This window comes from Myotis lucifugus, unplaced genomic scaffold (genome assembly GCF_000147115.1).
Source record: "Myotis lucifugus unplaced genomic scaffold, Myoluc2.0 scaffold_0, whole genome shotgun sequence".
Taxonomy (NCBI): Eukaryota; Metazoa; Chordata; class Mammalia; order Chiroptera; family Vespertilionidae; genus Myotis; species Myotis lucifugus.
This window is the reverse complement of record NW_005871048.1, coordinates 14,513,172-14,535,816: the sequence shown is the minus strand read 5'-3', so window position 1 is coordinate 14,535,816 and position 22,645 is coordinate 14,513,172. Positions and strand designations below refer to the sequence as shown.

At 38.7% G+C, this 22,645-nt stretch overlaps 1 protein-coding gene across 1 annotated transcript in view; it reads left to right on the top strand.

Annotated features, from left to right (window-relative positions):
• The first annotated feature begins 7,144 nt into the window (after positions 1-7,144).
• Positions 7,145-22,645, top strand: part of CAMK4 (calcium/calmodulin dependent protein kinase IV) — a 69,360-nt gene continuing 53,859 nt past the window's right edge. Inside the window, exons 1-3 of the mRNA XM_023750177.1 lie at positions 7,145-7,220; positions 19,754-19,816; positions 22,258-22,340. The gene's annotated coding sequence lies outside the window, so the exon portion shown is untranslated. The remainder of the gene's footprint in view (positions 7,221-19,753; positions 19,817-22,257; positions 22,341-22,645) is intronic.

The window sequence follows — 22,645 nt, the reverse complement described above, 5'->3', positions numbered from 1 at the left end:
TAGGTTTGCTCCCCCAATAAAATCATTCTCTGATTTATATTCTCCCTTACTGGGAGAATGCCCATGATGCTAAATTGTCTTCACATTGTGCAATCTCATTCTGATTCCCTAAAACAGCGATGTGAGTTCAGACTTCTGACTTCCTGCTTCCATTTCAAATCAGAATTGATCTCTACCCGGCCCTTTGAATGCATTCAGATATCTATCTCTCAGCTGGTGGGTAGACAGTTATAGGTCAATGTGCTTGGATTTCTTTTGTAAGAAAAAATAAAATTGAACCAATCTCTCCTTAAGACAAAGAAGGAGAGCAAAGGGGAGAATAAAGGAGTGAGACTATGAAAAAAGAAAAGAAAAAACATGTTTCATAAAAGAGATGAAGCATATTTTTATAGTTGTTCTTTAAATGTTGAGTGGGAGGAACATGTAAAGATAAACTGTAGGTTAAAAAGCCCCTTTTTTTGTACCAAGTAGTCCTAAATGGGTAGCAAAGGACTCTATACTTGAAATGTCTCTAGGCAAATAAATATATATGGAGCTTTTTCCATACATCCATAAGTTTGGCCAGGTATCAACATCAAGTGCTTCTTAATAGCTTAACAGGGGCTATAATGCACGTGCATATAATATCCTATATAATAAAAGCCTAATATGCAGATTGTCCCCTTGACTGGGAGTTCGACCAGCGGGTGGGGCCGGCTGGCCAACCGTGGGAAGGGAGACCCCATCTGGCAGCCAGCAGCTGTTGGGGACCCTACCCATGCATGAATTTAAAAATAGCATATAAAATAGCTATTTTATATGCTATTTTTGATCTCGGGTAGAGATCAATTCTGATTTGAAATGGAAGCAGGAAGTCAGAAGTCTGAACTCACATCGCTGTTTTAGGGAATCAGAATGAGATTGCACAATGTGAAGACAATTTAGCATCATGGGCATTCTCCCAGTAAGGGAGAATATAAATCAGAGAATGATTTTATTGGGGGAGCAATAAAGGAGATATATAATAGCATATAAAATAGCATATACATCACATTACGGTTATCATGTACACATGATAAAGTAGGTTTGACTACTTTTTCTTCATTCTCTGATATGAAACATTTAGAGCCTTTTGCCTTTAACTTTTTAAAAAATAACCATATTAGACAAGACTAGAGCTGAAAAATGATTTTTCCAAGATTTCTGTTAAACAAAAACAATTTGAAAGTAAAAGTCAGGTTCTGATTCCCAAGGAGTATTGATTTTCTTTCTCATCAGATGATAGCAGAAAAATTTCTAGTTTCTATATTTCTTGGCCTTTTTGTTAAAGAGTATGTTAAAAATGAAGAGACATGAGTAGTGAAGCATATTTTTTTTCAGTTGAATAACTCTGACTGTAATATCCTCTAATCTCTGATCTCCTTTCTTCCTTAGGATCTCAGGAAATTTTGTTTATTCTCTCTTTATATCATCTATTTTGAAGCAAGAATACAGCATTATAACAAAATGTTATTTCTATATTAAAAATGAACTGTTACTGTGCATAAAAATTTTTATCTCTCTATATAAAAACCTAAGTGACCATTACGAGCAGATGACTGGACAACCAGGTGACCAGACAGTAGCTATGACACACACTGACCACCAGGGGGCAGACACTCAATGCAGGAGCTGCCCCAAGCTGGCCAACCTCCTGCTGTCCCTCTTCCCGGCCGGCTGGGTGGTCAGTGCACTCCCACAGCCAACCTCCCACAGCCAACCAACCTCCTCCAGCCGGCCAACCTCCTGTGGTTCCCTCCACCCGATTGGTACTGGGCGAGACTGGGACTCGGTGAGATGGCCTCGATTGCTGGCCAGACTGAAAGACCCCACCTGTGCACGAATTTGTGCATTGGGCTTCTAGTTTTTATATAAACATACTAAATTTATATAAAATTTATATATTTCTGAAATTACATTTATACACATTATGATAATCATTTAATTTTAGCAAAGAATATAAACTATATTTTGGAAAAATTACTGAAATATTATTTTACATAAATTTATATGAGCTGTTATATTCTTTTTGTTGTTAATCCTCACCTGAGGATATTTTTCCATGGATTTTTAGGGAGAGTAGAAGAGAGGGAAAGACAGAGAGAAACATCAATGTGAGAGAAACAAATCAATTGGTTGCCTCCTGTATGCATCCTTATCAGGGCTCAGGTCCAGCTGGGGAGGAGTCTGCAACCAAGGTACGTGCCTTTGACCAGAGTCAAACCTGGTATCCTTTGGTCTGCAGGCCAACACTCTGTCCACTGATCCAAACTGGCTAAGGCTGTCCTATTCTTTTAACTTAATACTTCCACCCTTTAAAAAGTTATTTCTAAAATTTTAACTGTCATACCTTGTATACCTTAAACTTTCACAATGTTATATGTTAATTATATTGCAACTAGAGGCCCAGTGCACAAAATCATGCATACCTTAAACTTTCACAATGTTATATGTTAATTATATTGCAACTAGAGGCTCAGTGCACAAAATCGTGCACGGAGGACTGACTGCTGCGGGATCAGGCCTAAACCAGCAGTTGGACATCCCTCTCGCAATCCGGGACCACTGGCTCCTAACCACTGGCCTGCCTGTCTGCCTGATCTCCCCTAACCACTCACCTGCCTGCCTGATCACCCCTAACCATTCTGCCTGCCTGTCTGATCACCCCAACAACTCTGTCTGCCTGCCTGTCTGATCACCCCTAACAACTCTGCCTGCCTGCCTGATTGCCCCTAACTGCCTCTGCCTGCCTGTCCGATCACCCCTAACCACTCTGCCTGCCTTCCTTCCTGATCACCCCTAACTGCTCGCCTGCCTACCTGATCGCCCCTAACTGCCTCTGCCTGCCTGATCGCCCCTAACTGCCCCTGCCTTGGCCCCCGCCACTGTGGCTTCATCCGAAGGACATCCGGAATGATGTCCAGAAGGTTGTTCAGCTGTCCGGTCTAATTAGCATATTACGCTTTTATTATTATAGATAAAGTTTGAAAAAATTAAAAGGTCTGCAACATTAATAAGTCCATTACTTAGCAAAATAAAATAGGACTTTCTTAATAGATTCCTCATGTACAAAAAATAAAAAGTTAATTCTAACATACTTGTGTCCTGAGGTCGATGAATCAAGGGTATATTTTGTTGAAAAAGTTTTCTTAAAGCTTTGCTAAGATAACAGCTTGTATACTGAAATTACTGATAAGTTAATGTGAAGAGTCATACAGCCTATAGCCTTTTGAACATAGCTTCTTTCACTTAGGGTATTAATTTAGAGAATCACCCAAGCTGTTATGTGTACCCTCATTCATTTCTTTTTATTTCTGGGTAGTTTTTCACTATATAGATGTATCACAGATTGTCAGTCCATTTCTCAGTTGAGGGATATTAGAGTTGTTTGCAGTTATGGGTGATTACTAATAAGCTGCTATAAAGATTCATGTTCAAGTTTGTGAGTGAACATAGCTTTCATCTCACTTGGGTAAATACCTGGGAGTGAGACGGATGGATCATATAGTATTCTCTTTTTTTAAATCTTTATTGTTGAAAGTTTTACATAGGTCCTCATTCTTCCCCCATTAGCCTTTTCCAGCCTGCTCCCATTCCCCCTGCCCCACCCACCCTCACCACCCCATTGTCTGTGTCCACAGGTTATGCATATATGCATACAAGGTCATTGGTTGATCTCTTCCCACCCACCCTCCAAAAACTGCCAAGCTATTTTCCAAAGTGGCCCTATCATTTTGCACTTCCACCAGCCATGTATGAGAGTTTCATTGTTTCTGCATCCTTGCGAGCCCATGAAATTGTCTCTCTTTTTATAAGGTGTCAAATAAGTATAGTATAGTTGTATCTTATTGTGGTTTTAATTTGCATCTCCCTCATGACTAATGATCCTGAGCATCTTTCCTTGTGCTTATTTTTCATCCAGATATTTTCTTTGGTGAAGTATATGTTTAAGTATTTTGCCCATATTTTAAATGCATTGTTTGTTTTCTTATTATTGGGCTTCAAGGATTTTTATAATTCTAAATACAAGTCCTTTGTTAGGCATGTGATTTGTATATATTTTTCTCCCTGCCTGTGACTTTCAAATAAAAGTATTCTTATTTTAAATAAAGTCCTATTTGTTCTTTCATGCACTGTACTTTTGTTCTTTATAAGACAGCATTACATATTTAAGGCTACACAATTTTCTCCTTTGTTTTAAAAAAAAGTTTTAGAGTGCTAGGTTTTACATTTATATTTGTGATCCGTTTTAAGTACTTTTTGTATAGTATGAGGTGAATGTAAAGATTTTTTTTTTGCATATGGGTATATGTAGTTGTTCCAGCATTATTTATAGTTGGAAGGACTGTCCTTTCTTCACTAAATTACCTTTCCACCTTTGCCAGAAACGAATGGGTCATATATATGTGTAAGATGATTTCTGTATTCTTCCTTTCTGTTCCATTTGTCTCCGTGTTTATTATTCCTTCAATACCACTCCTTTGATTACTGTAGCTTTATAGTAAATCTGGGAATCAAGTATGTGAATTCTCTAACTTTGAAGAGAATGTGTATTCTGCTGTTTTTATGTGGAATTCTCTCAAATTGCCAGTTAGGTTAATTTAGTCGAAAGTGCTGTTCATGTCTTCTGCATCTTTAGTGACAATTTCTCTACTTTTTTCTTTTTATTGATTGTTAACAGTGTGCTTTGAAGTCTCCAACTATATTAGTGGATTATTTTATTTCTCATTTTGGTTCTATCAGTGTTTGCTTCATGAAGTTTGAAGTGCTATTGTTGGGTGTATACACAATTATAGTTGTTATGTCATCTTGGATAATTAAGTAATATCTCTATCTCTGTTCTGAAGTCTAGTTAACCTAATATTAGTATAGCGATTCCTGATTTATTTTCATAGTGTTTGCATGGCATCTCTTTCCTATCATTTTATTTTTAACCTGTTTGTGACTTTCTATTTATTTCTTTATTTAAACTTTATTTTTATTGTTGACACTATTACAGATGTCTCCATCTCTCCTCCTCTGCTCCTGTCCCCACTTCCCTCTGGCCATCACCACACTGTTTTCTGTGTCCATGGGTTATGCATATATGTTCTTTGGCTAATCCCTTCACCTTCTTTCATCCAGTCTCCCCTATTCTCCCCTCTGACAGCTGTCAGTCTGTTCCATGTATCTAGGACTCTGGTTCTATTTTGTTCATCAGTTTATTTTGTTCATTAGATTCCACATGGTTTCCTATACACAGCCTATAGTTTGGTTTTGATTTTTCAATCTAATATAGCCATCTTTTTTTTTTCAAATGGAAATGAAAAAAACAAGCAGGGGGTACCATTTTTTTAATTGATGTGTTTATAAGGTTTAAACTTAATGTAATTATTAGTATGAGTTAATTAAAATCCACCACATTATTAGCTTTTTTATTTTTAATCTCTTAATTAAAAATAAATAATATCATACTACTGAAATAATACTATACTACTTAAAATATAGTATAAGTACAATACTTGTATCTGTCTTGTTCTCTTGCTCTCCTATTTCTTTCCCCCATTCTTTATTTTTTATTTTATTTTTTTATCTTTCCCCCATTCTTTATGCTATTGTTGTCATGCATTTTACTATTACATATGCTGTAAACACAATGCATTGTTAATATTTTGGCTTTAGATAGTTGTCTTCTAGAGCAATTAAAAATACAATGAATTATATATTTACCCTCATTTATTCTATTTCTAGAAAATTTTATTTCTTTATGTATATGTTATAGCTTAAATGTTGAAATTTTTAAATCTGTTAGCATTTACAATACCAATTCCTGACTCCTCCTGACTCTATTTAAAATGTATAGTGTGTAGGCATCTGTTTGACTTGTATACTTCTGTTCTGCTTAAAATTTCAAAACCGTAGGACTGTATATATCATAAGAGGTTCTTCAGCTTAATCTTCAAAGTCTGACAGATTTACTTCAACTGACCTTATTTTAAGATTTATCTGAAGTTCTCCTTCCTGAGTTGAGATTTAAACCTGCTTGTCAGTGAGTCTCTTTGTATCTGTCTTGTTCTCTTGCTCTCCTGTGTGGAGAGGGAGCATCGGGATCACACTGTCCTGCTTTTTAGTATTCTGTCAATAACCTGGCACCTACATCAAGTTAGGTATTGAGCCCCTTTTTACCATTTTCTTTTATAGGTAATACAACAACAACAACAACAAAACCCAAAAAAACATTCTGTACTCCTTAAACCTTTTTTAAAAATATATTTTTTATTGATTTCAGAGAGGAAGGGAGAGGGAGAGAGAGATAGAAACATCAATGATGAGAGAGAATAATTGATCAGCTGCTTCCTGGACACCCCCCACTGGGGACTGAGCCAGCAACCCAGGCATGTGCCCTGACTGGGTATCAAACCATGACCTCTTGGTTCATAGGTTGACGCTCAACCACTGAGCACACCGGCTGGGCTCCTTCAAGCTTTTTTCCCCTTTATATCTTTCACCATTTTAAATAGTATTTTCTCTTGAACATTTCACAGAACCCTTTTCGTTAGGGCATGTGAAATAAGTAGTAGCAGTATTTACCAACACAAAGGAGCCAGGATCTCTGTAGGACTAACACTGGCTCTAGGAGAATGCCAGGGCACCAAGTGGTGTAAATTCTCAAAGATCCCCAGCTCCCTTGCCAAGTAGTGGAGACTGTCCTGACCCTTAGAACCAAGGGCTGAACTTAAATCCCCTCACTGAAGCCACCATGCCTCCCTTTACTCCAGACTCATACTTTTAGGAAAGCTCAGGGGTTCTCAAGTTGAGTGGATAGGCACCCAACAAGCCATTCTCCCCTGAAGGCCTAGTTTATTCCAGAGCCACTGACTGCAACAGCTGTAAACATGTTGTTACTTGTGTAGGGGTGGGGCAAAGGAAAAGAGCAGACCAGAAAACCTCGGACTTTTTTGGAGCCAACTATATTCAGTTGCAAGAGAAAAAAATACTCGCAACAGTTGGGCGGGTTCTATAGTAGAACTTATAAACAGTAGTCAACTATGAGGGTAACTGCAAGAGATACGTATTTTCAAGGTTTCCCCTTTATTGCATGTCCAGAGCATAACATTTTCTTTTTGTCTCTTTCCCCCTCAAGGGGTGCTACATCCATTGTGTACAGATGCAAACAGAAGGGGACTCAGAAGCCTTATGCTCTCAAAGTGTTAAAGAAAACAGTAAGTTTATTTCGTTATATATACTAGCATCACTAAGGGATCTGTTACCTGAAGAAGCCAAACGCCCTGATTCCAAGGGCAAAGAGCCACTTTGTTGCAGTTAACTCATTTGCATTTCAATTATGAGGGTGCAACCAAATGGGTTGTTTGTTGTCTGATGCTGCTTGTGACTCTGAAAGCAGCTGGATCTCAGATTGGATGTGGGGAGGAGAAGGGTGGAAAGGAAAAGCATGTAGAGCTGGCAGGGGAACCTTGCTTGGTGTATCAGTCATGATTTTAGGTATACATATAGGCCTAGATTTCAAATGTTGGGTTTGCTTCAGTGAGTTACACCTGGACAAAGGCTAATGTCTCTGGGACTGAACTGGCTCATCTAAGAATGTTTGTTTGGGGGTTTCTTCTTTTTGCTCTATACCTGTAGGAGAGCTGAGGAGGCAAAAGTTACTTAGGCTCATCTCCAGTGAGTGAGAAATGCAGGTGAAAGTTCAAAATACAACTGCCAGTAGGATGTAACTACTACACCATGTGCCCCAGAAGGCATTTGTCATTCTAATGCCCCACAGGAATTTTTTGTCCTTAGGTTGTTTCTCCTTATAAAACCACAAAAAGACAACATTTCCTTTTATAGCACATTCTTCTTTTCTCAAATTTTATGTCAACAAATATGTGAAATATATATACTTTGGAAACCCAGTTATAAAGTATACTGAGATGTATCATAAATTTGAAGTCAAATAATGCCAGCTTTAGGGCAATGGACTTTTTTTTCTAAAGACAGCTTAGTATCACCAGCTGTTTATGCATCGTCTGGCACAGGGAAATTTTAGAATCTCATATAATGAAGATGAGAATAATAGCACAGGGTTTTCAGTCGAGTAGAAGTAGCATAATATTGGGAAACAATCTCTGAGAATTTAAAGCCATAGCAAACTAACAATGACAGCTTAATTGAAGTTGGTAATATTTTTAAAAATATTTTTATAGATTTCAGAGAGGAAGGGAGAGGAAGAGAGAGATAGAAACATCAGTGATGAGAGGGAATCATTGATTGGCTGCCTCCTGCATGTTGGACCAAGCTCGCAACCCAGGCATGTGCCTCCGATCAGAATCAAACCCGGGACCCTTTAGTCCGCAGGCATACGCTCTATCCACTGAGCCAAACTGGTCAGGGCTGAAGTTGGTAATTTAATGGCAATTGCTACTGATCAACTCTATATTCTGGATTTCCTGTTTGGTGTAGGCAATGATTTAAGTTATCCCAGAATGTGGAGGAATCTTTTGATTAGCAAGGTTTGGAATTTTCTCTTAAATCAATTTCTTATAATCATAAAATTTATCTGAACTAAGGAATATTAAAATTTTTATGAAATAGAATTTTCTGTTAAATATCTACTTCTTATCTCACTAAGTTGGCATGCTTTATCCAGAATCCCACATGAGACGTTTTTGGACGTGGTTGTATCCTTTCCTGCAGGTTAAAAACATTGTCATTAAAATTTGCGAGTAGTTATTTTTTGTTTCATATTTGAGGAAACCTTTAAAGGGACTAGATATATGAAAATATAGAAAAATAAACATTCAGAAATGACTTGTGAATGCTCGAGTGAGTGCTGGTTTAAGTCAAAAACTTTGGATGAGACATTTGGTAGGCTCCTGACTCATTCTCATTGGAAAGTAAAGCTCTTGTTTGCCCTCACTGTATTCCCTTCTCCACCTCTGTTTGGAAACATCTTCCTCAGAAGGCAGGCAGGAGGAGAACGTGGATGGGAACCAAGAGTCAGATGGAGCTGCAGAGCGATGCTGCAAGGCAGACGTTGTCAAACACAGTCACTGCTATGCCAAATGGAAGGAGAGAAAATCCCCTGGAGAAACCCAGCTTTGAACATGAATTAGACAGAATCCCCGGCATTGTTTTCTAGAATAAGCCATGCATGGAGAGGAGAGAGAAATAGCAGGCAAAAGTTCAAAGGGGAACGGCAGGGGGGAGGAAAAAAAACACTGGGGGAATAAAACATGCCCCCAGTGTTTTATTCCACATAGGTCATGGAGATGGAAACTTCCTTACCTGAGTGAAGTGAATGAAGCTGAAGAACCTATAGAGGGAAAGTGATGCAGGGAAAACAGTATTTTCCTAGCAAATCCAGCCAAGGATCTGCTCTTGAGGAGAAAAGGAGGTTTCAAAAAACTTGAATTATTTGTGCAATCTATTATATGGAGCCACATAAAATTACCTCTATTAAATCATTTTTTTCCTACAAAATGGCAATTTTATGTGGCTCAATGTAGTAGATACATATTGTTTAATTCAACAACTTTGGGACCACTGTACTATTTCACTGGATAGTTTGTTAGGTTGTCATTTTATGACTAGAACTAAACTTAAGAAACCTGAAAGATTGTCTGTCTGTCTGTCTGTCTATCTACCTATCACCTATCTGTGAGGGTTTCCCAAGGCTGCCGTACTAAGTTACCACAACTGACTTAAAACAACAGAAATTTATTCTCTTACAGTTCCAAAGGCTAGAAGTCTAAAATCAAAGTGTCAGCATGGCTGGTTTTGCTAGGGCTCTGAGGGAGAATCTGTCCCATGCCTCTCTCCTTGCTCCTGGTGACAGCCAGCCATTGCTTGGTGTTCCTTGTTGTAGATGCATCACTCTACTTGCTGCCTCCTTGTCACATGGCCATCTTCTCCCTGCATGTCTGCACATCATCTTTCCCCTGTGCAAGTCTGTGTCCAAATATCCTTCTTCTTTGTAAGGACACCAGTCTTACTGGATTAAGGGCCCACCCTACTCCAGTATGACCTCATCTTAAATTGACTACTTATATCTACAACAACCCAATTTCAAAATAAGGTCACATTCTGAAGTACTAGGGGGACTTCAACAAATCATTTTGCGGGGAGGGCACAATTCCTCCCATAATACTATCTAAGAAGTGCAATGAAAGTTTCCTGTCTCTTTTACAGTTAATTATTTGATAACAACAATAATCCTCTTTCCCAGGATTTATTTAAGTACTTTTTCAGGACAGTTACCCACATTTTATTTTGTGGTAGTATTAAGTACCTTTCTCATAGCTTAATATTTTATAAAGAATTCAGTTTACATTGGCAAAAAGAGACTTATTTCCCTAAAAACACCCTGATCATCATTGAGAATACATTAGGCACTCATATATTTGTGTGGTAGACAAATACTCTAATTTATCCCTAGGAAGACAGACTAAAGCACCAGCTCTTATGGAGAAATTCATATCCCATTGTTGGTCAGGTACAGGACATAGTTAATACTGATAATGAACATGACTTATCATGTTCAGACCATTGGGTATTTTAGCTAATAAAATATCCCTGTGGGAAATTAACATGTAATTATAATACAGATATTTTTATTACCATATATTTTATAAATGGATATAATACCATATATTTAGAAAACTATAATTCAGAGAAATTGACTGTATTGAAAAACATACCAACCAAAAGAGAGAGCGACAGATAAACAGACAGCCAGAGAGACAGAGACAATATGGGAGGAGGGTAGAGATAGAGAAAGACAGAAAATATAACAAAAACCATTATTGAATTTAGGACAGTATGTTAGTGTCCATGATGGTATTTCAACATTGCAGCATATATGAAAATTCTCATAACAGAAAGTTTGAGAAAGACATAGCTTCAACATTGAGATCCTGTTCTATATAACTTTTAACATTACTTTCAACATTTGGAAAGCATTTCCAGATCTTGCAGCTTCTGAATGTTATAGTAAGTATTGGTGATTCTCTATTATAGGTGTATTTTAGTGCCAGAAAATAGAAAATGATAGTTGACCCAACTTTTTCTGTACTGAAAAAACCTGGATGTGTTCAGAAAAAATGTTATCTTGTCTTATTGCAACTTTAATGAGGATAAGGGTTAGAGAGAGAAAAACTAATTGAGTGGCTGTTTTAGGTGGGTATTTATAACTTTTTTCCACTTTGGATTAGTGATTCTTGTACTGAAGAAGTCAAATCACTAGGAGTGGCATCGATACTCTCTCCTCTTTGGCAAAGGTGGCCTATTTTGTACCTTTTATTTTGAAATAGTTACAGGCTCACAGGCAGTGCCATTTACTCCTGAATACCTCATCCTATATAATAAAGAGGTGATGTGCAAATTGACCATCACACCCTCACACAAGATGGCCACCCCCATGTTGTCAAAGATGGCCACCCCCATATGGTCACAAGATGGCCACCACAAGATGGCTGGCAGGGGAGGGCAGTTGTGGGCGATCAGGCCAGTAGGTGGGGGGAGGGCAACTGGGGGGGACCAGGCCTACAGGGGAGGGCAGTTAGGGGTGACCGGGCTGGCAGGGGAGGGCAGTTGGGGAATATCAGACCAGCAGGGGAGCAGTTAGGCGTTGATCAGGCAGGCAGGCGAGTGGTTGGGAGCCAGCAGTCCCAGATTGTGAGAGGGATGTCCACAGGGATCTGTCCTAAACCAGCAGGCTGGGCTGAGGGACACCCCCCAACCCCAGTGCACAAATTTCGTGCACCATGCCTCTAGTTTGCACATAAGAACAAATTGGTTTGCAGGTGTGGTGGAACTTACTATGACTTTGTAAAACAAGAATCAAGTATGAAGGAAAGAAGGCAATTTTTTCCCTTTATGCATGAGCCCTTTGTCATCCCATTTGATGTGATATTTAGAAGAAATTTAGTTAGAGTTGAAAGATTTACTAAGCTACTTCTTCAGGTTAATGACTTTGGGGTATTAAAGGAATCTGACAGACACAGCTAGTAGGACAACCAGTGATTTACAAGATGGAACCTTTTAACTGATGTTGCAAGACTGAATATGCTGATCTTAAAAACTGCACAAAAGGGAGTGTGTGCTAAAATTGAAGACATTAAGCACCTGGAACCTTCAGCCTGGACCGAATTTTGCTGAGTAAAATGGAATCTCAACTTTTGAAGATTGACATGGTGATAAGGAGCCACTATTTCAGGGACGATTTATTTGCTTTACCTTCCTTAGGCGTGCACACCTCAGGGTATATTTAAATAATCACACACTTTGGTCCTATCAGTAATGCTCATTTTTAAGAACTGATTGAGATGTAAGAAAATTATGCTCACCAGTAACTTATAGTGTCCCTGGAATTTTGGAGACAAATATTTGAATTCTGGAATTCAGGTGAAATTTTGAACTATGTGGCTTAATTCTTGGAAAAGGTTGCATTCAGTTTACTGCAGAATCTTTGCCCTTTCTTGAAATACCCAGTACTGAATCTAAGCATTAATCTCAGTGTGTAAATTCATAATGTATAGGTATTCTGACTCTCCTGATGAATGGCTATGCAGCTGAGGGCTCTGGAGCCAGACACATTGGGTTCTGGATCACTTCTGCCACTACTCCCTGTGTGACTCTACAACGAATTATGTAAATCTCTCAGTCTCACTTCCTTCATCTGTAAAATGGGTTTAAGAATGTCTAGCTCATGGTGTTCTATCAAAGATAATAATGAGCCCTAACCGGTTTGGCTCAGTGGATAGAGCATTGGTCTGCGGACTGAAGGGTCCCAGGTTCGATTCTGGTCAGGAGCATGTACCTTGGTTGCGGACACATCCCCAGTAGGGGGTGTGCAGGAGGCAGCTGATTGATGTTTCTCTCTCATCGTTGTTTCTAACTCTCTATCCCTTTCCCTTCCTCTCTGTAAAATATCAATAAAATATATATATATTTTTAAAAAAGATAATAATGAGATAATGTATGTAACATATTTCTCATCACCTTGAAAGCATATAATAAAGGTGAACATTATTCTTATTATTAATTATAATGGGATCAGACAGATATTTTATAATAGTACCAGTTTAGTCTATGCAATTCTAATGCTCTCATTAGCTTGATTTAAAACTGCATAGTTAGCCTGGCTGGTGTGGCTTAGTGATTGAGTGTACACTAATGAACTAGGAAGTCATGGTTTGATTCCCAGTCAGGGCACATGCCCAGGTTTCATGCTTGATCCCTGGTAGGGGATATGCAGAAGGCAGCCTATCAATTATTCTTTCTCGTCATTGATGTTTCTATCCCTCTCTCCCTCTTCCTTCCTCTCTCTGAAATCATTTTTAAACTGCACAGTTAGCAGCACCAGACGTACTGTGCATTTCTGTATGAACAAAATTAATTACATTGTTTTTGGAATACATTTAAAATTTCTGCTAAAAATGGGGATATATAGTGTATCCATAAATTTAATGTGGCACTTAGTAAAGATTTCTGGTCATATTGCCTCACACTTAAACAAATCTTGAGTGCCTGGAATTCCTACATTTGGAACACTTTGAACGCTATAGCTCTTACCACTTATGATTCTTACCATTGGAGCAGTGTGACTAGACACTAGACCATAGTGTAGAAGCTGCTCCAAGTCTGAAGTTTGTCATTTTTTAGTTATTATAATATAAAGCTACCTATAAATTTCTGGAAATGTTTTTCCTGAATAATTTAACATTCACCTAGTAAATGCCCATAACTTATATAAAATTTTTCATAGGTGCTACTTTGGCCTTTTATGTTCTTCTCAGTTAGATGAAGAACCATGCATTGTGACTTGCTAATCATCCTATGAGTTAGTTTTTAACTTCTAGTCATTTTTCCTTATATTCTTATGAGTTATCATTTGAGTATATATAACTATGATGCTGCAGGAGAATTTGAAAAGTTGCTCTAGATTAAACTATAGAATGTACACAGGCCTCCTCGCAACTCTTATAGGTGGATCTCTGGGACATCTCCATTAGAGGAGGTTTTCAGGTTCCTTAATTCCAAAGCAGAAATAGTACCATTTATACCACTGGGTAAACTGAGGAAAACCTGATCTTTTCTCTTTCTATCTAACCCGTGAGAACATAGAAAATAACCATGGGTCATTCATTTTCCAGTTGCTATGATGTACATAAGAGAGAGGGCTGGGTCAATTGGGGTTAAAGATATGCATTTTTACACCACTCTAGCCACTTTTGACCATTCATGGGTATGCTCGAGATGTGCAGGCAAGGTCACCTTTCGTCAGTGATGGGGAGGAGAATAAGAAATCACTGGCTGAAATGGACTTTTTGGCCCAATTGAGGTCTCAGAACATATTAAGGAAAGTAGTTTGCAGATAACAAGCCGCATCAAGTGAAGCGAAAGGTCTCAGGCATTCTGTCAGTTGGAACCTATTGATTTTCATAGGGACTATTAAACCAGGTTTCCTGGAGTAGGAACAGGGATATTTCTGTTCAGTCTGTGACAATTATATGTCTACAAGAGAAGAAAGGTAGCGGGGTGGAATGTTAAAAGCTTGGCCTGATTGGTATGCCTCACCAGTCAAAGAGCCACTTGGAAATCTGAACATTCTTCTAGAGAATTAGTTGTTAGAGTTTGATTTGTTTTCTTTATCGATAGAAATATTGCTAGAATGTGACAAAGTTCAGCTTGGTTATCCATCATGCCATTATATTAAACTCTTATAGATATTTTGTTTAAATTAAACACCATAATTCAGAGGCAAGCTGAAACAATGGACAGGACAAGGAGAGAGAGAGAGAGAAAGAATATGAGAATATAGGTATGTGCCTGTTTTCTGTTTCCTAAAACAAAACAAACTTTACAGTTACACCATCCACTCAAGTTATCACATGTAACCCGCTAGTACTTTTCTAAGTAGTAGGTTGTTGGAGTTAAAGTGTTCTTTACCCTTCATATGGAGTCTATGGAGCAGAAAAAGGAGATGTGTAACTAGCCAAAATAGAGGAAATCTTAGAGGGAGAACTTATGTTACTGTACCCAAGTAGAAGAAGAAGACTAGACATTTCTCAGAGAGCTGTATGAGAAAGGTCTTGTAACCAAAGGAGAGGTGCTGGGCAGCAGAAACTTGACAGGGGCCCAAGGTCAGGAGCCTGGAGCTGGGGTACTGGTGCCCAGAGGACCACAACCAGGAGAGCTGAGAGAGCCCGAGGAACAGAGCCTGTCAACCTCAAAGCAAACTTAGGACTCATACCTTGTGAGAAGGAGAAAATCTAGAATCTTCGTGTTAACAAGGAAATCATTTTTAATCCGTTTTTATTTTTGTATTTCTTCATGGCACAAAGTTGAATGGTGATCAAAGCTGCATCCATCCATCCAAAGCGGGAAGAAGAGAGGAGAGAAACAAGGCTTACAAAAGGCCAAGTCATGGAACTCCAAAACCTTTCCTTTGTTAAAAGAGAGGAAGCAATGACTATGTGCAGAGGATGTTAATTAGAAGAGGTCCAAATAATTTTCAGGATTGAATTAGCTTTCAACTGTCTTTTTTTTCTCTCCTTTTTTTAAGTAAGCACTCGAATCAGCATTTGCCACTTCAGTAGTTTTTAACAGTAAAGGAGCATAATGCTAATGAGAATGGAGCCTGTATTTCATCCTTAAACACTATGTGGTAGCCCCTGTCACATGTTAACCCGAGTGCCCAGGGGAGTGGATTACTTATAGGAGTTTTAGAGAAGTGACATGTCCAAAGTACATAATAGCCTGTAGAATTTGAACCCAGGGTTTTCCAGTCCCCAATGCAGGCCCTTCCCACTTATACCAACTAGGTCCTGAAAAAGACAAGAGGTCAGGAGTGTTCATGGCCCATATTTAGGACCAAAACTAGATGATGGGGGTTGCTAAGCGTATAAAAGATGAAAAAGCCCTCATGTACACACAGACACAGAGAAGCTGAGTGCAGTTCTAAGTCACACTGGGAAACAAGGTTACATAATATTCCCTATGTGCAGAGAATACAAGCAGCATATCTCTTTTCCAGTGCTGTTAAAACCTTTGTTTAAGGAGTATCAGCATACAACAGCCACTAACAAATGAAAGAACAACTGGAGGTGTACAACATACAAAATAGAGGCATCGCTTGCCGTGGCTCTTTCTGCTCTTTGTCTTAATGGTAGAGGCGATGCAGTAATGGCCCAGGTGCAGTTGTGTATATTGAGCTCCAATTTCCTTTCCAATTTCCAATTTCCAATTTGCTGCAAGTGTCAGTATCACAGGATAAATTCAGTTCAAGCTGCTCATATTTATCTCTACCCCAGAAGTTTGAAAGCTATATCAAAGGGATGGTTATATCTACAATGGTTTTTTATCCTCCTACAACATATCCAGCTGTCACTGGGAGGATTTTTCTTTGAGATTTGAGATCAGAATAGTCTAGAACTGTTTCTCCAGCAAGGCATCAAGACACATGTAGGTGTTGTGATGAGTTTCAAGGTGTGACATACATACTAGAGCACTATAAGCTGCGAATGATTTCTTTTATTGATAAATCAAAGCAGATCCAAGATTATCATCTTCATCTTTTAAATTCCGATGTATTTTTATGAAGGGGAATGTGGGTGTCAAGATTTACCTACCATACCTACATTTGAAAATTTATTTTCAAGTATTCTCTGTTTCTTATCACAATTAAAATTTCTCATAAGACAAGCACCACTGGATATCTGGGAGTAAAAACACTTAACATTTTAGTCAAAGATATTTTAGGGTTTATTTTTCCAGTTTGAGTCTCTTTTCATTTAAAATAGTCCTGGCAAGTATTGGAGAGGGAGCAATGCTGGGACATGAGCAGGAATGTGCGCATATCTACCCAATTATGCATAGGGGAAGCTTTTAAACTATGAGTCCTTTCACCGAAAAGAGGCTTAAGGCCATGCTGATGGGAGTGCATTGAGGATGTGCACATTCCTATAAAGAAAAAGATGTTGAAAAGGACTGAGCTGAAACTTTAGTTGCCAATTCTGGAAAGACCTGGGAGCAAAGTAAAGCTCTGGGGTTCACTCATGTTAGGATGCTTCCTCAGGAAGGGAGTCAAATCCACACTTCCACGTCGAGGAAGAATACTGCTGGGCAGCAAAATCCGTAATGGCGTTGTTTCAAACCTTAAATCTTTAAGATCTCTTTCTTTCCGATTCCAGCCCACAGCATGATTATTCTACTTTTGAAGTCATTTAAAAACATTTTCCCCCTATAGCTTTTTTTTTTTTTTTAGGAAGTTTTTAGCATCCTTGAGTAATGTTAACTAGGGCATTTGAAGGTCTTAATTATCTTAGGAAAAAAACAGGCAAGGTTCTAAGGGTGTCTGGGCTTTCCCCTATTCAAAGCTACCCTCAGTAAAAGATTCAACCCAAGATGCAACTGATGGGGCTTAAAATGCTAATTCTTCCAGGAGTAATTTTTATATTTGTTAATTTACAAATTACAAAGTTATAAGCTTCTTGGATCTCTAATTACTCAGTTTTATAACTAAGAAATAATCACTTCATTTTAAGATCGAAGGGGTATCTCAGGGCCTCTGAAAGTACACATTGTTCTGTCTCTCACTTCAGATGGTTGGGAATTGTGCAACTGAGTACTTGCTGCCCAATTGAAAGAAATGTAAAATTAAGAGTAGCCCTAACTGGTTTGGCTCAGTGGATAGAGCGTTGGCCTGCGGACTCAAGGGTCCCAGGTTCGATTCCGGTCAAGGGCATGTACCTTGGTTGCGGGCACATCCCCAGTGGGGGGCGTGCAGGAGGCAGCTGAATTGATGTTTCTCTCTCATCGATGTTTCTGGCTCCCTATCCCTCACCCTTCCTCTCTGTAAAAAATCAATAAAATGTATTAAAAAAATTTTTAAAAAAATAAATAAAAAAGAGTAAATTTCCTTATTTTCATGCCTTCTTGGTCATTTAAAAAGCATGTTGGAAAAAGTACTGTCTTAACCATGTAAAAATTACTAATGGCACTACAAAGAAATGGTGCCGGTTTTCACGTTTCTATTAGAACCTGAATGTCCGCAGGGCGTGGCTGATGCCCAAGTCTGTAACTCAGGTGTGACCATGGTGGTCAACAGTAATTAACAAACGTAAGAAGTGGTCTTTTAACCTCCCTGAAGCTTAACCAAAGTAGTACAGCTCTTATCCCAGTGGTTGAAAGAAAACACACAATCATATTCATTGGCCCCATTTTTAATTTATAAGGCTCTCTCACTCTACAAGAGAACATTTTACACTTTCTCACTCAAACCTCCAATTTAGTCCTCACATATTTTTCACTCTTTTCTCCTTTCTCTCCCCCAACCTTCTCAGCTCTCAGCACAGGAGTATATGTATTTTTTAATTTTGGAAAATGTAGTTATTTTTAAGACAATATTATGCTAAAATATAACAAGTTTCTTATTGTTCTATTTTAAGTTATTAAAATACATTTTTTCTCTTTAACATATTTTTGTTGATTTCAGAGAGGAAGGGAGAGGGAGAGAGATATAGAAACATCAATGATGAGAGAGAGTCATCAATTGGCTGCCTCCTGCACGCCCCCACTGGAGATTGAGCCTGAAACCTAGGCATGTGCCCTGACTGGGAATCAAACCATGACCTCTTGGTTCATGGGTCAATGCTCAACCACTGAACCACACCGGCCAGGCTAAGTTATTAAAATACTTCTTAAAAATCTGTTTTAATCTCCAGTATAGTAGTGTGTGTAGCTATTTGGGAGAGGCAGACACTAAGACCTTTCTTTCTAGTATATGACTTCTAAAACTTCAGTTCACTGTGATTAAAAGTGTCAATCATTGACCTAGAAAGGGGAATACTCCTAATTTTTTAATATCCTAAAGTAAATGGCTACTCTTTTAAATATAGAGATCAAGTGGTGCCCAGCTAGGATTCCTTAATGGCAAGCAACAGAAAACTAACTCTGGATAACTTAATAGAAAAGGAAATTTAGTGGCTCATATAGTAAGAAATCTCAAAGGCCAAACTAGTTTATGCATAACTGAATCCAGTGGATTATTATGTCACCAGTACTCATTCTTCAACCCTCAGAAAAAATTTTTTTTTCTATTTTGGCTCTATTTTCAGTTAAGTAGTTCCCATATGGTATCAAAATTGGACACTGGCAGTGGCATATTCTATTCTTTTTCTGATCTCACAATTTCAGAGAAAAAGAAAATACCTATTTTTTTTATTATTTGAGCAAAATTTCTAGGGAAGACCCTGATTGGGATGACTTGAGTCTGGTGGATATCCATGACCCAATCACTATGGCCAGGAAACAGTACTTTGATTGGTCAGGCTGCTTTATGTGGCCACTGCTGAGTGAAAAAGGCAGGTGAAGTGATTGACAGCTCCAGTGGGTTTGGGACAGGGATTCATAAAAGAAAGGGAGAGAAAGAGAATAGGTTGACATGAACTTTTGCCTTAATGGTGATAGCAATGACTTTTGATAGGAAACGGGGCATGCAAGGGGTCTGGTAAGTTGTGACCCGTACTTGTAACTAGTTCTACTTTATGATAAAGCAGAGAGGAAAGACATGGGGAAAGACAAGGAGGGTGGGAGTGAAGGAGACACAAGAAAAAAGCTTAGGAATGCGCCTCTGCCAATTACCTGATTCACCAAGGCAGTGAGTGATTGCTGTTTCTGATTCTCTGCTATAATTAAGACATTTCTAAAGTGGAAGTTTCTTTCAGTTTCTCTCTTTCATTTTGGCTTTTAGGTGGACAAAAAAATCGTAAGAACTGAGATAGGAGTTCTTCTTCGCCTCTCACATCCAAACATTGTAAGTGATTTTTTAACTACTATTTCAAATTGTCTCTAAAGTAATAGAATGGGATTTTTGTTTTTTACTGTCCACGCTGATCATGGAAAAGGGATTCACCCACCACCCGTAAACAGCCACAGGTTCTTGTCCTCATCTGACCACAACTTTCAATTCTTTAGCCGAATGAATCTTTTCAAAAGAGTTTAAAAATGGAAAGGTCAGCAATATATACCCTCTTTATTTTTATGCATAAAAGGATAGCTAAAATTTGGATAGCTTTGTCTCGCGCTAATAAAGCAATGTCTTTTTCCTTCTGTGTGTCCATCTTATTAATACACCGTTACTGAAAAAGCCTGTGAAGAAAATGCATTGCTTTCAAAAGTCATTTCAGCCTCCTCAGAGGGAGTGTCTGCTTCAGAAACAATGTGAAGGTTCAAATAAATGCTGTGCTTGAATGGGGAAAACAAAAGGTTTTCGGAAGCTGTGCTTTAGGCTGTGTCCAAAGGCACTGAGGGCAAGGTCTGGAGAAAAGCTTTCTCAGCCAGTGAAGTGAAAAGAACAAAGTCAGTTTCCAGGCCATCACTTGTTTTTATGTTGAGCCAACTACTTAAAGAAAGTATTTTACTCATTTCTCTGGGAAAGTTGCATCCAGGAGAGTGGCCTGCAATGCTTAGGCTCAAAGACAAGTGCTTAAAACTTAATATATGAGTTAGCAGTGTTATTTATAGCACTCAGCTATAAATAACAGAAAACTTGAATATATTGGTCTAAACTAGTGGTTCTCAACCTTCTGGCCCTTTAAATACAGTTCCTCATGTTGTGACCCAACCATAAAATTATTTTCGTTGCTACTTCATAACTGTAACGTTGCTACTGTTATGAATCGTAATGTAAATATCTGATATGCAGGATGGTCTTAGGCGTCTCCTGTGAAAGGGTCATTCGACCGCAAAGGGGTCGCGACCTACAGGTTGAGAACCGCTGGAGATGTTTTTCTTAAGTTATAAGAGATCAGAAGGCAGGCAATTCCTAGCATTGGTTTAGCCCCTCAGTGATGTCATACAAAACCCAGATGCCTACTATCCATTGGTTCTGCCACCCTCAGTGCCTTTGCTTTCATGCTTTTCCCTCATGGTCTTCAAATGGCTGTTCCATATACTTCTCACACCTTCAGGTCTGTATTCAAGACAGAATAAAGTGGAAAGTCCCCAAAGCAGAGTCCTATGAGAAGAGTAAAAGTTTTTCCAGAATTTCCAGTTACAGCAAAATTCTCTTCAGATTTTATTGGTCAGAGCTGGTCACAGGAGCAGCCTTAACTTCATAGAGCCTGGAAAAATGGGGAGCAGGGTTATCATAAGTGGCTCAGACCAATTACCATCCATATTTGGAGGACAGGCACCATTCTTCCCTAAACAAATTCAAAGTTCTGTTTGCAATAACATAGGGGGAGAAGGGCTTTGCGTAGGCAATCAATGAAATGTGCCACATACAATCATCAACTTTTCATTGTCCATCTTTTGCTTTCAAAGAGAAGTCAATGTAGAATTGTCCTTAAATGTAGATCAGTCCTGTCACTAGATTCTCAGATGTATTCAGGAAAATATCCAAAATTAGATGGATTATCTGAATGTGTTGGAAACCCTGTTATGGTCAATCAAATCATTGCCACTCTACATTTCTGAGGATCCCTTCATCTACCAGTGACTTTTTAGCAGTTGAGGTTCCTACTTTCCACAAAGACATACTTTCCCCTGGTCCTATTCTGTCTCAGACCCAGATTCCAAGTTCCTTCCTGGAAGAAGATGAATTTGCATTTCCAGCAACCATGATGCTTTCCAATGGCTTAAGAAGTTTTGTTTGTTTGCTTTTATTTTTAAACTAGAGGCCCAGTGCACGAATTTGTGCATGGGTGGGGTCCCTCCGCCTGGCCGGTGATTGGGTCCAATTGGGGCCATGGGAGGTTGGCCCACTAGGGGGAGGGGCTGCAGGAGGTTGGCCAGCCAGGGGGAGGGACCACGGGAGGTTGGCTGTGGGAGTGCACTGACCACCAGGGGGTAAGTCCTGCATGGAGCATCTGCCCCTTGGTGGTCAGTGCACACCATAGCGACCAGTCAACTGGTTGTTTGGTGGTTTGGTCGCTTAGGCTTTTATGTGTATAGATTCTGCAGCAATCCAGAAACCGAGATATTTTGATAAAAATTAGAAAGTGTTTCTAAGGCAGGTATCTTTCATCTGTCAAAAGGAATAATATCAAAACTCAAAAGGACCCTTGAAGAAATGAGGTCACTGATAATAACAACCAGAGAGTGACAAACGGCTCCCTGATACTGGCATATGGACCTTTCATTGACAATGATCCAACACATTACTGTTAGAGTTTTGTTTTAGCCATAGCTTTAGCTATTTCTTAGAAAGGTGAAAATAAGGAATGTGTGATCATTTTTTATATCTTTCTCCAGATAAAACTCAAAGAGATATTTGAAACCCCTACGGAAATCAGTCTGGTCCTGGAACTTGTCACAGGAGGAGAGCTGTTTGACAGGTGAGTTGGTTCTGGAAATCCAACCACAGAAAGGCTTTGCTTCTAATCACCAAAAAAGAATTAAAGGGAAATTTCTCCTGAAATTTTCTATAAGGACACATCATACTAGTTAATAAATTCTACTAAAATAAATCTTAAGAGGAGTGTAGAACAAAAGGAGAGTCATACCTGATAAGATGTAAGTGGATGAAAAGTTGGGATGTTTAGTGAATAAAAAGGGAAGCATTATATCTATTTACTTTTGCAAAAATTTACTTCCCCAATAAACACAGAATTTCTAAAGTCATACTAAATCTAAACTAAAC